General features: G+C 45.2%; 1 non-coding gene and 1 pseudogene across 1 annotated transcript; both read right to left on the bottom strand.

Moving 5' to 3' along the window:
- Positions 1–3734: 3734 nt before the first annotated feature.
- LOC128070068 (E3 ubiquitin-protein ligase SIAH1-like) lies at positions 3735–4583 on the bottom strand (annotated as a pseudogene).
- A 447-nt stretch (positions 4584–5030) lies between these two features.
- Positions 5031–5103, bottom strand: TRNAR-CCU (transfer RNA arginine (anticodon CCU)). The gene has a single exon. It is a non-coding gene; the product is annotated as a tRNA-Arg (tRNA).
- Between the last annotated feature and the right edge of the window lie 11634 nt (positions 5104–16737).

The following is a 16737-nucleotide window of genomic DNA, read 5'->3' as shown; positions in this document are numbered from 1 at the left end:
TCCTGGTCAACAGCATGTCCCGTGGAAGGCATCCCCATCCCACAGGTACACACAGGTTCCATTCATTTTGTATCATGTTAGGTGGGTCCTCTGAGATACAGTATAAACCCCCACCATTTGTTTTACTCTGCAACTATCATTGGCTAGAAATGGACATTTACAAGGTTTTCCCAGCTGTTTGCTCCTGCCAGTCTTGAGCACACAGCTCTGTGCATGTGTGTGCACGTTGAGTTAGAAGTGTAATTGCTGGGTCAAGGGTTCGTTCATTCAGTGGACACCTAATGAATGGGATCTGTGTACCAAGCACTGTTCTTGGCGCTGGGGAGACATCAGAGAATAAGACAAATGTCCCTGCCCACGTGGACCTGACAGTCTAGCTGGCGAGGAGGGTGTCCAATTTTTATTTAGATGTTTCACAAGGTCTTGGAAGGTTTCACTCTCATCAGTGGTGCCTTTACTCCACTGCTGTCTGTGGGGTGGGCTCTGTGGGGTGGGGTCTGCAGCAGGAGGCAGGCTGCCTTGACCTTTGCTTTCTACAAGACCTGCAGGGGCTGGGGCTGGGACTCTCTATTTGGGGGTGTGGGTGTGTGTGTGTGTGCATGTGGCCAGGGATGGGGGATATGGAAACTGCATGGTCCACTGGAGAGAGTGAGAGGAAATAGGGATACAAGAGACCCTTTATGGTGTTGGAGGGAGCTGAGGAGCAGACCAACCCCAGCTCACACCCACAGAGGGTATGCTGGAATAGCAGTGATAAGGAATCTAGTACCATCTCAGAACATACCATTGGTGTCTGGACACCCTCGGGGTCACAGAGACAGGGGTGTGATCATCCTGGAGTCACACGGAGTGGGGTGTAAACACTCCTGGGGCCACATAAACAGGAGTGTGATGCCCATATGAAGCAGCATACACTGTGAACAGCCTTAGTTACTCAGATGGGGGTCTGAGCTTTCCAGAAGTCACACACACTGGACACTGCACACTCTTGGAATCACACAGAGTGGAGTATAGACACTTCTGGGGTCAGATTGGCTAGTGTGTCGATATGGTTGCAGTCAAACAAACTAGACTGTGGATGGTCCTGGGGTCAGACAGATTGGTATGTGGACACTGCTGAGCTCAAACACACTAGGGAGTGGATACTCCTGAGTCACCTGGACTGGTTAGTAGATATTTGTAGGCTTACACATACTGGGGTGTGGACACCTCTGAGGTCAGATAGCCTGAGGCATGGACACCCTTGGATTTACACAGATTGTAGTGTGGAGCCTCTAGGGTCACTCAAACTGGTATGTGTGCTTCCAGGATCAGACGACCTAAGGTGTGGGCGACTGTGAGATCATACAGAACAGGTGTGGAGAGATGAGGGGCCACAATGATGGGGGTTTGGACACTCCTGGAGTCACACAGGCTGGAGCATGGACAGATGTGAGGGCGCTCAGAGGTATGAACACTCCAAGGGTCACAGAGGGTTTGGGACACTCTGAAAGTTAGACACACTGGGGAGTGGACACCTGAAATCACACATGTTGTGGACTGGACTCTCCTCAGGTTGCACAGACTGGAGTGTGAGCATCCATGGTGTCCTACAGAGGCGAGGACACTCCTGGGGTCATAGTGACTGAGGCTAGGACAGTCCTATGGTCGCATAGGCTGTGTTGTAGACATCACTGCAGTCTCAGTGAAAGGGTACAGACATTCTTGTGGTCAAAGAAGTGATGAGTTGGCACCCCTTGGGCTAGGGACTGAGGGTGTATACTCCTGTGGTCACACAGAGTGGTTAATGGATACTCCTCAGTATAGACTGGGGAGTGGGCTCTGCTGAGGTCACAGGCTGTGGTGTGTATGGCTCTGGGGTCACACATATGGGTATTTAGACCTTCATAGGGTCACACATATTGGGGAATGGACATTTGTGGAGTCACACACATGGGGAGTCAACACTTCTGGGGTCACTCATATAGGGTTTGAACACAGAATCTCAGGGACTGGGATATGAACACTGCTGGTGTGACACAGCTTTGTGGGTGGGCACTCCTGGGGTCACACAGACTCTGTGCTGTGTGCTTTGTTGCTCAGTCGTGTCTGGCTCTTTGCAACCCATTGGACTACAGCCTGCCAGGCTCCACTGTCAATGAGATTTTTCAGGTGAAAATATTGAAATGAGTTGCCATTTCCTTCTCCAGGGGATCTTCCCAACCTAGGGACTGAACCCGTGTCTCCTGTGTCTCTGGCACTGCAGGTGGATCTTTCCCCACTAAGCCACTGGGGAAGCCCAAATGCATATTAACTCATTGTGTGGATGGGATTCTCCAGGCAAGAATACTGGAGTGGGTTGCCATTTCCTTCTCCAGATCTGTGGGGATAACTTATTTCCCACCTCCTTTGCCAAAACACTTTGAGGATGAAGTGACATTCTCTAGTTAAAACTGATTCGTAACATGAATTACCAGGCTGAAGATTTTTCCTAAAATTCAAAGCACAGAACTGGTTGGTCCAATGGCGTGGCACGAGGAGCCGGGAGAGTGGACACCAAGTTTGTAATCACGGATCTAACTGTGTGACCTTGAACAATTCACTTACTTGGCCCAGCCTGAGATTCCTGGGGACCACACCCATCTGACAGGGAGTGACGGTGACAGATGGCTATCCCCAAAATTCATGCTCCATCTTCCCTAGTGTTGAGCTACTGCAAAGCAGCTGCCCAGCCATAAACTACATTTCCCACCCCTTTTGCACAGGGATGGGGTCATATGGCCAGTCCTGCTAAATGGAGCTTGCGCTAAAATGATGTGTATACTTAACAAACAGTAGTGTTTTCTTCATGTGCGTTTTGTTCATCTTTTGGAGGTCGAGAGGCCCAAGAGAGGGAAGTCAGTTTACAAGGAGCCTGGGGTCCTCTGCCACTACTTGGAAGTCCACCTATGAACCAGGAAGACAGGTTTTAGTTTGTGATGTTTATTGTTGTGTGACATCACTGTCATTGGGGTGTTGGTTGGTTACTGCGGAGAATTCATTCCTGAACACACACACAGTGCTGTGTGCACTGAATCTTCTGTGGAAATGGGCTCTGCAAGCTGAGGAGACCATGGACAGGGCAGCCTTCTTCCCGGAGACCTCCTGGCTTCTAGGTGCTGCTTGTCCTTTTATAGCAGACACAGCTCTGGCCAGCAGGAGGGGATTGGAGGGCATTTGCACCTCCAAGTTGGACACCAGCTCCACTTCTGGGGGTGGAGTGACCCTGGACATTTCTGGTGGCTGCTAGCATTTTTTGGCTTATGGCCTCATCTCTTCACTGTCTTCCTCCACGGTCATAATGCCACCTCCTTTGTATGTGCATCTCCTCTCCTGTCTATCCCAAATCTCTCTCAGGCTCCCTCTTATAAAGACACTTGTGGTTACATTTAGAGCCCATCAGATAATCAAGATAATCTTCCTGTCTCTAGATCCTTCACTTAATCACATCTACAAAGTCTTTTTTTTACCATGTAAGTAACTGTCACAAGTTTCAGGAATTAGGAGGTAGATAATTTTCTAGGGCTATTAGTTAGACTGGGTTTTCCAGGTGGCGCTGGTGGAAAAGAACCCACTTGCCAATGCAGGAAACCTAAGAGACATGGGTTGGATCCCTGGGTCACAAGGATTCCCTGGAGAAGGGCATGGCAACCCACTCCAGTCTAAACTGAATGCAATGGTTTTAAACACTGGCCAGAAAATGTTTGTTTGCCATTTCAACACATGGAAATAGTTACAATGATGCGTAAATTGCCATTTTCTGCAAAACACTGTGCAATGCTGGTGTCAAAGACTAGGCAGTCACTGTTCATAATGGCAGTTGCAATTCCCTCATGAATAGATCGAGGAGTGGCTTCCCAAGCCAATCGCCGCCTATGAGCATTTAGCTCAAGTCAATAAGCAGAATTTTTAGCTTGCTCGCGTGTTCCTATCAGCTGTACAATCGCAAAGAATTGCTGGTGACCATCTTGGTTTTCCTGTTTCTCCAAGACTAGCATGAAGTCAAAGTCAAAACAGGACTGCACCATCACCCAGTCAACAGCACCAGGAAGATTAATGTCTACAGCAAGGAAAACTATATCCTCTCCCTGTGAGGTTGTCATGGACTCATGGTGATGCATCAGATGTGGCACAGCAGCATCCAAAGAGCCTTGCCATTTACAGGCAACACCAGGGAATGGACAGGAACAAGGCCTAAACTCACAGAGCTCTTCGTGGTCTGCTTTTTCTGTGTGTGGCAGAGTTAGTTCACATCCAGAAGAGGTATATGTACAAGGGAAAAGTACTGAACTGACCACTTTGCCCATAGCCAAGTTGCAAGTGGACCCCAATGGGCCCTGGCAAGTCAGACAACGTGTGAGCTTTGGGCGACAGTTGAGACAAACGAGACGGCCACATTGACAGGGAAAAACACATAGTCAAAGCAGACCAGTCACTCATAAAAGACTCGCCAGGTCATTGTTGGCCGCAGCGGTGTCAGTCAGGGCAGGCACACTCTGGGAGGATGGTGCACACATTGAGGTTCCAGTAGGTACCACTGGTGCAGCCTCACGACTCATTTCTGTGGGCAGAGAGTGAACCTCGTCTCTCGGTCCTGGCTCAAAGGTGCTCCGTCGCCAGTGCCAACAGCCACCACCTTTTGCCAGCACCAAAGCCTCTTCCTCAGGTCAACACCGAGAGGACACACTGGGTCGCTGCTGTCACTTGACAGTGCGCCCCTCAATGTCTGCCCCAGCTCTCCCTGGTTGCTGCAGTTTTGCACATCCTTGCACCTCCCCCCCCCCCCCCCGCCACTGCCCCGTGCATTCCCACTGAATAACACACATGATGGCAGCCAGAAGGGGGCCGAGAGCAACCATTATTTTTATTTATTTTTCTTTTTTTTTTCAAACATTTTTTTTTTAAAGTATGTTTATTTCTTTGGCTGCCCCGGGTCCTAGTTGCATAACAGGGAATCTCTGATCTTCATTGCAGCATGTGGGATCTGTTTAGTTACATCCTGTGAAATCTAGTTCCCTGACTGGGAATTGAACCCAGGACCTCTCCTTTAGGAGCAGAGAGTCTTAGCCACTGGACCACCAGGGAAATCCTAAAAACAAACAATTTTAACCTGGGAAAACCAAGCCATTTAAGGTAGCAGACCAGCCTGTTGAGCAGTAGGCACATTGCCAAGGCCCATATTAGCCCAGCCAGGCAGAGGGAAGAGAAGGAAATAGACAACCTGGCAATATCCTGGTGCAGCTCCATAATCATGTGTAATGGACAGCCTGAGGGCTGGCCTGTGCCTCTCACCAGACCTGGAAACTCACGCACTCAGGAAGGCAGGTCTCTGGACCACAGTGTCCCCACCAGCACAGGTCAGTGAGGGCTGACAGTGGTTAAGATACTGGCTTCTAGAGTTGGGTGACCTGGGACCCCTGGCAGGGTGGCCTTGTGCAGTTTACTTATCCTCTCTGGAGTGCCCTCTCCTCTTACTTGTACTCCAGGTAGTAGGTGTTTGCAAATGTTAGTAATTATGAATACCAAGAGGTATTATGAGCCTTGGGATATTTCAGGGGAGAGAGGTAAGAAGAATGTGGGGCCTCTAGGTCTGTATTCAGGGCGCCAGAGCTCGCTTCCTCTTTTGTAAGCTGTTTAGTCTCTTATTGGTCAAGCTGGTTCAATTTGGTTTCTGTTACTTGTAAACAAAAGCATTTTATCTGATAACGATTTTTCTTTTTTCCTTTTTTTTTAACGTAGAGAATTAAGAAAAATTTTAAAGTGGAGGATGTTGTGATGAAAAATTTAGCTGAAGTTCAGCAGTCTTTGTTTTTGTTTTTTTTTTTTTACATTTTACATTTGGAGCAAGCAGAATGATGCCCTTACCCCCCAAAGATGTCCCGGACCTAATTCCCAGAACCTGTGAATATATTAGGAATTCCCAGGTGGCACTAGTGCCACAGATCCCACCTGCCGATGCAGGAGATGTAAGAGATGCGGGTTCGATCCCTGGTCGGGACGATCTCCTGGAGGAGGCATGGCAACCCACTCCAGTATTCTTGCCTGGAGAATCCCATGGACAGAGGAGCCGGACAGGCTACATTCCATAGGGTCGCACAGAGTCGGACACAACTGAAGGGACTGAGCATGCATGCACATGAATATGGTGCATTACGTGGCAAAAGAAAAATCAAGGTTTCAGATGGAATTTAAGGTTGTAAATCAAGGGACCTTAAAATAGGGAGAGTATCATGGATTGTCTGGTGGACCCAGTGTAATCACAGGGGTCCTTCAAAGTGAAGAGGGAGTCAGAATCGATAAGATGGGAGAACTCAGCTGAAGTTATTAGCTTTCAAGATGGAGGAAGTAGGTCAGGAACTGAGGAATGCAGGGGCCTCTGAAAGCTGGAAAAGGCAAGAATACACAATTTCCCTTAGAGCATCTAGAAAGGAACGCAGGCCTGCTAACACTTTGATTGGAGGCCAGTGAGACCCGTGTCAGATTTCTGACCTCCAGAGCTGTAAGGTATTAAGTAGTGTTGCCCTGAGCCACTAGGTTTGTGCTGATTTGTTACAGCAGCGATAGGAGACTCATACCGCATCCTTTTATTTTTCTCCTCTTAATGTCATTGAAGAGAAACTCAACACCTTTGACTTCAACTAAGATATGTAGTATAAGCCCACTTGTGTAAATTGCTTTTATTTCTCTCCTTTCTCTCTGCACCCACCAATCTTGCCTTCTATCTGTGTACATGTGTAGAAAAACATGGTGAGAGAAAATGGTTATTTCTTGGTAGTGAGACATAGAATAATTTTTTTTTAATTCTAGAAGGTTTTTGTTTGTTTTAATTAGAGAATAATTGCTTTATGATATTATGATGGTTTTTGCCATACATCAACATGAATCAGCATTAGGTATATATATGTCCCCTCCATCTTGAACCCCCCTAGAGTGATTTTTTAAAAAAATGTTTCATCTTTGTGCTTCTTGGCACTTTTGGGGGGCTTTTATTTTTAATGAGCAGGCATTATTATCATTATTTTTAACCAAATGATAAGGCCATGATTATTTATGTTCATTGCTGAAGTTGTAGCCACCATTGAGCAATCTGTGCATCCCAGATGAGGGCTCCTCAGCCAAGCAGCACAGCCCAGATCTAGCCTACTCCTTCCTCCTCTCCCCACATTGTAGACAAATAGATAAAATTTGTGCCTGGATGTTCTGGGCTGAACTGTTTTCTTCCCAAATTCAGATGTTGAAGCCCTAGTCCCCAGTAGCTCAGAAGGTGACCATAATTGGAGATATGGCCTTTAAAAGAGTGATTAAGTTAAAATGAGGTCAAGTGGGCCCTAATCCACTATGATTGATATCCTTTTATGAAGGGCAAGATTCAGTTCAGTTCAGTTGCTCAGTCGTCTCTGACTATTTGTGACCCCATGAATCGCGGCACGCCGGGCCTCCCTGTCCATCACCATCTCCCGGAGTTCACTCAAACTCACGTCCATCGAGTCCGTGATGCCATCCAGCCATTTCATCCTCAGTTGTCCCCTTCTCCTGCCCCCAATCCCTCCCAGCATCAGAGTCTTCTCCAATGAGTTAACTCTTCGCATGAGGTGGCCAAAGTACTGGAGTTTTAGCTTTAGCATCATTCCTTCCAAAGAAATCCCAGGGCTGATCTCCTTCACAATGGACTGGTTGGATCTCCTTGCAGTCCAAGGGACTCTCAAGAGTCTTCTCCAACACCACAGTTCAAAAGCATCAGTTCTTCGGCACTCAGCCTTCTTCACAGTCCAACTCTCACATCCATACATGACCAATGGAAAAACCATAGCCTTGACTAGACGGACCTTAGTCGGCAAAGTAATGTCTCTGCTTTTGAATATGCTATCTAGGTTGGTCATAACTTTTCTTCCAAGGAGTAAGCGTCTTTTAATTTCATGGCTGCAATCACCATCTGCATTGATTTTGGAGCCCCCCAAAATAAAGTCTGACACTGTTTCCACTGTTTCCCCATCTATTTCCCATGAAGTGATGGGACCAGATGCAATGATCTTCATTTTCTCAATGTTGAGCTTTAAGCCAATTTTTTCGCTCTCCTCTTTCACTTTCATCAAGAGGCTTTTTAGCTCCTCTTCACTTTCTGCCATAAGGGTGGTGTCATCTGCATATCTGAGGTTATTGATATTTCTCCCGGCAATCTTGATTCCAGCTTGTGCTTCTTCAAGTCCAGCGTTTCTCATGATGTACTCTGCATAGAAGTTAAATAAGCAGGGTGACAATATACAGCCTTGACGCACTCCTTTTCCTATTTGGAACCAGTCTGTTGTTCCATGTCCAGTTCTAACTGTTGCTTCCTGACCTGCATACAGGTTTCTCAAGAGGCAGGTCAGGTGGTCTGGCATTCCCATCTCTTTCAGAATTTTCCACAGTTTATTGTGATCCACACAGTCAAAGGCTTTGGCATAGTCAATAAAGCAGAAATAGATGTTTTTCTGGAACTCTCTTCCTTTTTCCATGATCCAGCAGATGTTGGCAATTTGATCTCTGGTTCTTCTGCCTTTTCTAAAACCAGCTTGAACATCAGGGAGTTCACAGTTCACATATTGCTGAAGCCTGGCTTGGAGAATTTTGAGCATTATTTTACTAGCATGTGAGATGAGTGCAATTGTGCAGTAGTTTGAGCATTCTTTTGCATTGCCTTTCTTTGGAATTGGAATGAAAACTGACCTTTTCCAGTCCTGTGGCCACTGCTGAGTTTTCCAAATGTGCTGGCATATTGAGTGCAGCACTTTCACAGCATCATCTTTCAGGATTTGAAACAGCTCCACTGGAATTCCATCACCTCCACTAGCTTTGTTCGTAGTGATGCTTTCTAAGGCCCACTTGACTTCACATTCCAAGATGTCTGGCTCTATATTAGTGATCACATCATCATGATTACTTGGGTCGTGAAGATCTTTTTTGTACAGTTCTTCCATGTATTCTTGCCACCTCTTCTTAATATCTTCTGCTTCTGTTAGGTCCATACCATTTCTGTCCTTTATCGGCCCATCTTTGCATGAAATGTTCTCTTGGTATCTCTAATTTTCTTGAAGAGATCTCTAGTCTTTCGCATTCTGTTCTTTTCCTCTATCTCTTTGCATTGATCGCTGAAGAAGGCTTTCTTATCTCTTCTTGCTATTCTTTGGAACTCTGCATTCAGATGCTTATATCTTTCCTTTTCTACTTTGCTTTTCGCCTCTCTTCTTTTCACAGCTATTTGTAAGGCCTCCCCAGACAGCCATTTTGCTTTTTTGCATTTCTTTTCCATGGGGATGGTCTTGATCCCTGTCTCCTGTACAGTGTCACGAACCTCATTCCATAGTTCATCAGGCACTCTATCTATCAGATCTAGGCCCTTAAATCTATTTCTCACTTCCACTGTATAATCATAAGGGATTTGATTTAGGTCATACCTGAATGGTCTAGCGGTTTTCCCTACTTTCTTCAATTTGAGTCTGAATTTGGTAATAAGGAGTTCATGATGTGAGCCACAGTCAGCTCCTGGTCTTGTTTTTGTTGACTGTATAGAGCTTCTCCATCTTTGGCTGCAGAGAATATAATCAATCTGATTTCGGTGTTGACCATCTGGTGATGTCTATGTGTAGAGTCTTCTCTTGTGTTGTTGGAAGAGGGTGTTTGCTATGACCAGTGCATTTTCTTGGCACAACTCTATTAGTCTTTGCCCTGCTTCATTCCACATTCCAAGGCCAAATTTGCCTGTGACTCCAGGTGTTTCTTGACTTCCTACTTTTGCATTCCAGTCCCCTATAATGAAAAGGACATCTTTTTGGGGTGTTAGTTCTAAAAGGTCTTGTAGGTCTTCATAAGACCGTTCCAGCAATAACACAGAAAGACCAGGTGAAGACAAAATGAGTAGGTGGCCATTTGCAAGCCAAGGAGAGAGGCCTCAGAAGAAACTAACCATGCCAGCACTTAGATTTGGGGCTTTTAGCCTCTGGCACTGTGAGAAAATACATTTCTGATGTGTCAGCCACTCATCTGTGATATTCTGCTATGGCAGTCTAAGCCATCACTTCATGGGAAATAAATGGGGAACAGTAGAAAAAGTGTCAGACTTTATTTTGGGGGGCTCCAAAATCACTGCATATGGTGACTGCAGCCATGAAATTAAAAGACGCTTACTCCTTGGAAGGAAAGTTATGACCAACCTAGATAACATATTCAAAAGCAGAGACATTACTTTGCCAAGAAAGGTCCATCTAGTCAAGGCTATGGTTTTTTTAGTGGTCATGTATGGATGTGAGAGTTGGACTGTGAAGAAAGCTGAGTGCCGAAGTATTGATGCTTTTGAACTGTGATGTTGGAGAAGACTCTTGAGAGTCCCTTGGACTGCAAGGAGATCCAACCAGTCCATCCTAAAGGAGATCCGTCCTAGATGTTCACTAGAAGAAGTCATGCTGAAGCCGAAACTCCAATACTTTGGCCACCTCATGGGAAGAGTTGACTCATTGGAAAAGACCCTGATGCTGGGAGGGTTTGGGGGCAGCAGAAGAAGGGGATGACAGAGGATGAGATGGCTGGATAGCATCACTGACTCGATGGACATGAGTTTGGGTAAACTCCAGGAGTTGGTGATGGACGGGGAGGCCTGGCATGCTGTGATTCACGGGGTTGCAAAGAGTTGGACACGACTCAGCGACTGAACTGAAGTGAACTGAAGAAGACTAATACACTGACGTTACCCACTGCTTTGCTCCAAAGAAACAACTTCTGTGTGATAATAATTTCAAAATATGTTCTGAGTCAGTTCAGTTCAGTCTCTCAGTCATGTCTGACTCTTTGCAACCCCATGGACTGCAGCATGTCTGGCCTCACTGTCCATCACCAACTCCTGGAGCTTACTCAAACTCATGTCCATTGAGTCGGTGATGCCATCCAACCATCTCATCCTGTCTTCCCCTTCTCCTCCCGCCTTCAATCTTTCCCAGCGTCGTGGTCTTTTCTAACGAGTCAGTTCTTCACATCAGGTGGCCAAAGTATTGGAGCTTCAGCTTCAGCATCAGTCCTTCCAATGAATATTCAGGACTGATTTCCTTTAGGATGGACTGGTTGGATCTCCTTGCTGTCCAAGGGACTCTCAAGAGCCTTCTCCAACACCACAGTTTGAAAGTATCAATTCTTCAGCTCTCAGCTTTCTTTATAGTCCTCTCACATCTATCTATGACTACTGGAAAAACCATAGCTTTGACTAGATGGACCTTTGTTCGCAAAGTAATGGCTCTGCTTTTTAATATGCTGCCTAAGTTGGTCATAACTTTTCTTCCCAGGAGCAACATCTTTTAATTTCATGGCTGAAATCACCATCTGCAGTAATTTTGGAGCCCCACAAAATAAAATGTTCTGAGAGGGCTGATTTAATGCCTCAAAGATGCTTCATTTTCACTGTTTATAACCTCTCAGCAAACCTGTCAACCTGTGGCAGATAAGAATGGTGCTTATGACTCCTCATTTGACAGAAAAGACAGGCCCATGGGGGACATAAGACTTGACCAAAGTCACACGTTTTCATACCGATCTCCAGACACCAGCCTTGAACATGGCATAGGAATGCTGAGATCAGGGACCAAGAAATACATCATCCTGTCTAGAACAGAGCCCATCACATCAACAGTTTTCTTCTGGAAGTATCACATTTGATTTTGGCCCTGAACTCTAAGATATCCTCATCCTGTTCAGAGAGCCTTTTAAAAATTTATTTTATTTTAAAAATTATTTATTTATTTTTGGTTGTGCTGGGTGTTCCTTGCTGTGAGTAGGCTTTCTCTAGTTGTAGTGATAGAGGACTACTCCCTAGTTGCAGCGTGTGGGCTCCTCATTCCAGTGGCTTCTCTTGTTGCAGAGCACAGGTTCTAGAGCCTCTGGGCTTCAGTGGTTGGGGCACATGGGCTTAGTTGCCCAAGAGCACGTGGAATCTTCCCAGACCAAGGATGGAATCCATGTCTTCTGCAATGGCAGGTGGATTCTTAACCACTAGGGAAATCCAAAAAAATGTAATTTTATATTGAGCTATAGTTGATTTACAATGCTGTGTTAGTTTCAGGTGTACAGCAAAGAAATTCAGTTATATATTTACATATATTGATTCTTCTTCCAATTCTTTTCCCATTTAATTTATTAAAGGTTATTGAGCAGAGTGAGACAACCTTTTATAAGTAAAAAAAGCATTGAAAACCTTTTTTAAAAATTTGCTAATGGTAATTTGATGGACACAAAATCAAACTGAACCCTTCCTGGCTCTCCCTCATTAACTCAAGGTTATGAAATTTTCATGGATTTTTAAAACACATTCATATTAATTAGAAAATGGCTCAATTTTAAGATGAGGATCCAGCTGCCAATATTGCTACTAGGTCTTTTTTTAAGTTAAGAAAATATTCACCAATCATACTTGGGCTTATAGCTGACTGTGCGATGGTGAGGTCAGTGGGCATGCAGGGCCCTCAGGCATCACCTTGCAAGCCAGGTGGAGAAAGGCTCCAGGACCTGCCTGAGAGCCATTGCTCCATGTTGGGCAAGAAGAATGGGGGAGCTAGTTTCAACCTTCAAGCTGGCATTTGGCAGACACTTGCCTACATTTCTCCATGACCCCTCATGTTTGCAGAGAACCTGGTTGGAAGATGGACTAGAAGTGGTTGCCCCAGCATGTCCCAAACTCCAGTGCCTGCAGGGTTCAGCATTTTCATGAATGAAGCCAGATAGGCAGTGGTCTCTGGGGGCACTGGGGACCCCATGTCCCATCTAGAGGGGCAGCCACTACCCAGCTCCCATATATGGCTGCTGTACAGGTGGCCAGATCTTCTGATATCTCAACAGAAACCAGATACTGCAGTTTAGTAGAGGATCTTTTACTAGTTGGTCACTAGTTAAAATTTTCAAAATCCTTTGCATCCAGTAGACTAGTGGGCAAAAGATTTGAACTGGCCCATTACAGAAGAGCTGCCCAAATGTTCAATAACCATGTTGAAGAGGAAAAGTTAAAATTTTACATAACCTCCTGCTCCTTCTTGTCTCTGTAACTCAGCTTGCTCCTTACAAAGTCTGGATCATGTAGGTCACATAGTCTCAGAAAGTGGGGACTTACACAATACTAAGAACTGGATCTTATCTCAGTCGCCCTTGTCCTGCTCTTTGCAATTGCCCAGCCCCTGCAAACTTGCTTAATCATGCCCGTCCGTGTAAAAGTCAGGCATCCCCTTCCCCATCTTGACTGCTGTTCCTGCACACGTGAAACCCCTTAGTTCAAACCAGCCTATTAACACCTAGTGTTGCCCACTATAGTCTGTCTATAAAAACTATGTAATCCCTTTGTTCAGTGCTCAGAGCTTGGAGTGTTAACTCCTCTGGGCCCGCTGGCATAATAAACCTGAGTTCTCCAACTCTTCTAGTGTGGTGCTTGGTTTCTTTAGTACTGGTTTCTGCGACAATGTGAAAGGTGTTCAACCTCATTTTTCATTAGGGAAAAGAAAGTTAAAACCAAAAGAAGAACTTCACTTCACATCAGACTGGCAAAAAAGAAAAAATATTTTAATGTAATTCTACACTGTTGGTGGGAGGGCCAAATGAGGCAATCACTTTGGAAGCCATTTGGAATTCTTTAGGAAAGATTAAAGGGATACATCCTCTATGACCCAGAGATGACACTCTTTGCTGCACACTGAGTGGACTGTGTACCCAATGGAATGCTACAGTGTGATGAGGAGGAATATTACAGCTACACACAACAATACATATGCATCTCATAGACGTACAGTTGAGAAAAAGAAGCAAGACACTAAAAATACCTAATGTATTAGTTCATTTATATCCTATTCAAAACATGCAGAGCTAAACTCTGTCTTTATGTTCACACATGTGAATGGTAAGGAAAAAGAAATGCAAGGCAGTCATGACTACAGAAGTCAGGGGAGTGGTTCTATCTGTAGAGACGACCATACACTTGGGAAGTGTCCCACCAAGGGTCTCTGTGGTCCTGGCCATGCTCTATTTCAGTGGCCAGTGACTATAACCTGTGGGTAGAGTCTTTTCTGCTGCCTGTATGTGTACAGCCATGAGCTACAAACAATGAAAGTTTTTACCTTTTTAAAATTATAAAAAATGAATTTAGCAAATTTTGTGATACATGAAAAATACAGGAATTTCACATTTCAGTTTGTGTGAATAAAGTGTTATTGCAACATAGCCACCATCCTTCATTGACCTACTGTCTGTGGCTACTTTCATGATAATGACACAGTTGATTGGTGTGACAGAGACCATATGGTGTCTTGCAAAGCCTCAAATATTTATTATATGGTCCTTTACAGAAGAATTTACTGACATCTTCTAGCTCTATTTCTTCACTTAACAGGCAGTTTCATTTGTGTTTCTACTGTTGTGCAGTATAAATCTGACGAAACCCATTGTGTATATGTGTGTATAAGTATATGTGGTGTCTGGTGCCAAGGTATGGGGCAGGCTTATCAGGCATCCTATATATACAGGGCCTGTCCTGTATTTATTTTGTCCTATGTCCTTACATTGCCTTTGTCAGGATACCCCAAATCCTGTATATAGTTTTTATTTCAATATTGAATTACAAAAACTGGACCTGCATGTCTCTTGGCAAGAATACTGGAGTGGGTTGCCATTTCCAACTCCAGGGGATCTTCCCACCCATGGATCAAACTCACATCTCTTGTGTCTCCTGCATTAGAAGGCAGATTCTTTACCACTAGTGCCACCTGGGAAGCTGGCAAAAACTGCACAGTTGGAGCCATTTTTCTGCCACAGTAATTGGTTCTTTGTCTTTTTCCTTGTGTCCCTCAGCATGTGGGATCTCAGTTTCCCTTCCAGGGATCAAACTTGTGCTCCCTGCATTGGAAGCATGGAGTCTTAACCACTGGACCACCAGGGAAATTCCAGTATTTGCTTCTTAAATTGCTAACATGGCAACACTACTGAAAATCATACATCCCCAAATAAAGATCTAGAAAACCTCTTACAGTTGCTCCTGCAGGTTTGAGGGAGGAAAGACCAAAAAGGGTGACTAGAATGAAAAATACACACTGCAGAAAGGAAAAGGCTGTTTTGTGGGCAAAGTCTCAAGTTGTGACCAGATGGGGAAACCGTGGAAACACTGTCAGACTTTATTTTTGGGGGCTCCAAAATCACTGCAGATGGTGACTATAGCCATGAAATTAAAAGACGCTTACTCCTTGGAAGGAAAGTTATAACCAACCTAGATAACATATTCAAAAGCAGAGACATTACTTTGCCGACTAAGGTCCATCTAGTCAAGGCTATGGTTTTTCCTGTGGTCATGTATGGATGTGAGAGTTGGACTGTGAAGAAAGCTGAGCGCCGAAGAATTGATGCTTTTGAACTGTGGTGTTGGAGAAGACTCTTGAGAGTCCCTTGGACTGCAAGGAGATCCAACCAGTCCATTGTGAAGGAGATCAACCCTGGGATTTCTTTGGAAGGAATGATGCTAAAGCTGAAACTCCAGTACTTTGGCCACCTCATGCGAAGAGTTGACTCATTGGAAAAGACTCTGATGCTGGGAGGGATTGGGGGCAGGAGGAGAGGGGGACAACAGAGGATGAGATGGCTGGATGGCATCACTGACTCGATGGACATGAATCTGAGTGAACTCCGGGAGTTGGTGATGGACAGGGAGGCCTGGCGTGCTGTGATTCATGGGGTCGCAAAGAGTCAGACACGACTGAGCGACTGAACTGAACTGAACTGAACTGAATCACCATTTAGATATAACTTCAGCTGTGTGCTGCTGCTGCTACTAAGTCACTTCAGTTGTGTCCAACTCTGCATGACCCCATAGACGGCAGCCCACCAGGCTCCCCCATCCCTGGGATTCTCCAGGCAAGAACACGAGTGGGTTGCCACTTCCTTCTCCAATGCATGAAAGTTCAGTTCAGTTCATTTCAGTTACTCAGTCATGTCCGACTCTGTGCGACCCCATGAATCGCAGCACGCCAGGCCTCCCTGTCCATCACCATCTCCCGGAGTTCACTCAGACTCACGTCCATCGAGTCCGTGATGCCATCCAGCCATCTCATCCTCGGTCGTCCCCTTCTCCTCCTGCCTCCAATCCCTCCCAGCATCAGAGTCTTTCCCAATGAGTCAACTCTTTGCATAAGGTGGCCAAAGTACTGGAGCTTCAGCTTTAGCATCATTCCTTCCAAAGAAATCCCAGGGTTGATCTCCTTCACAATGGACTGGTTGGATCTCCTTGCAGTCCAAGGGACTCTCAAGAGTCTTCTCCAACACCACAGTTCAAAAGCATCACATCATCATGATTACTTGGGTCGTGAAGATCTTTTTTGTACAGTTCTTCCATGTATTTATTCTTGCCACCTCTTCTTAATATCTTCTGCTTCTGCTAGGTCCATACCATTTCTGTCCTTTATCGGCCCATCTTTGCATGAAATGTTCTCTTGGTATCTCTAATTTTCTTGAAGAGATCTCTAGTCTTTCCCATTCTGTTCTTTTCCTCTATCTCTTTGCATTGATCGCTGAAGAAGGCTTTCTTATCTCGTCTTGCTATTCTTTGGAACTCTGCATTCAGATGCTTATATCTTTCCTTTTCTCCTTTGCTTTTCACTTCTCTTCTTTTCACAGCTATTTGTAAGGCCTCCCCAGACAGCCATTTGCTTTTTTGCATTTCTTTTCCATGGGGAT

The sequence above is a fragment of the Budorcas taxicolor genome, chromosome X (genome assembly GCF_023091745.1).
Source record: "Budorcas taxicolor isolate Tak-1 chromosome X, Takin1.1, whole genome shotgun sequence".
NCBI classification, from domain to species: domain Eukaryota; kingdom Metazoa; phylum Chordata; class Mammalia; order Artiodactyla; family Bovidae; genus Budorcas; species Budorcas taxicolor.
The sequence above is the reverse complement of the archived record's forward strand: the minus strand, read 5'-3'. Positions and strand labels throughout refer to the sequence as shown.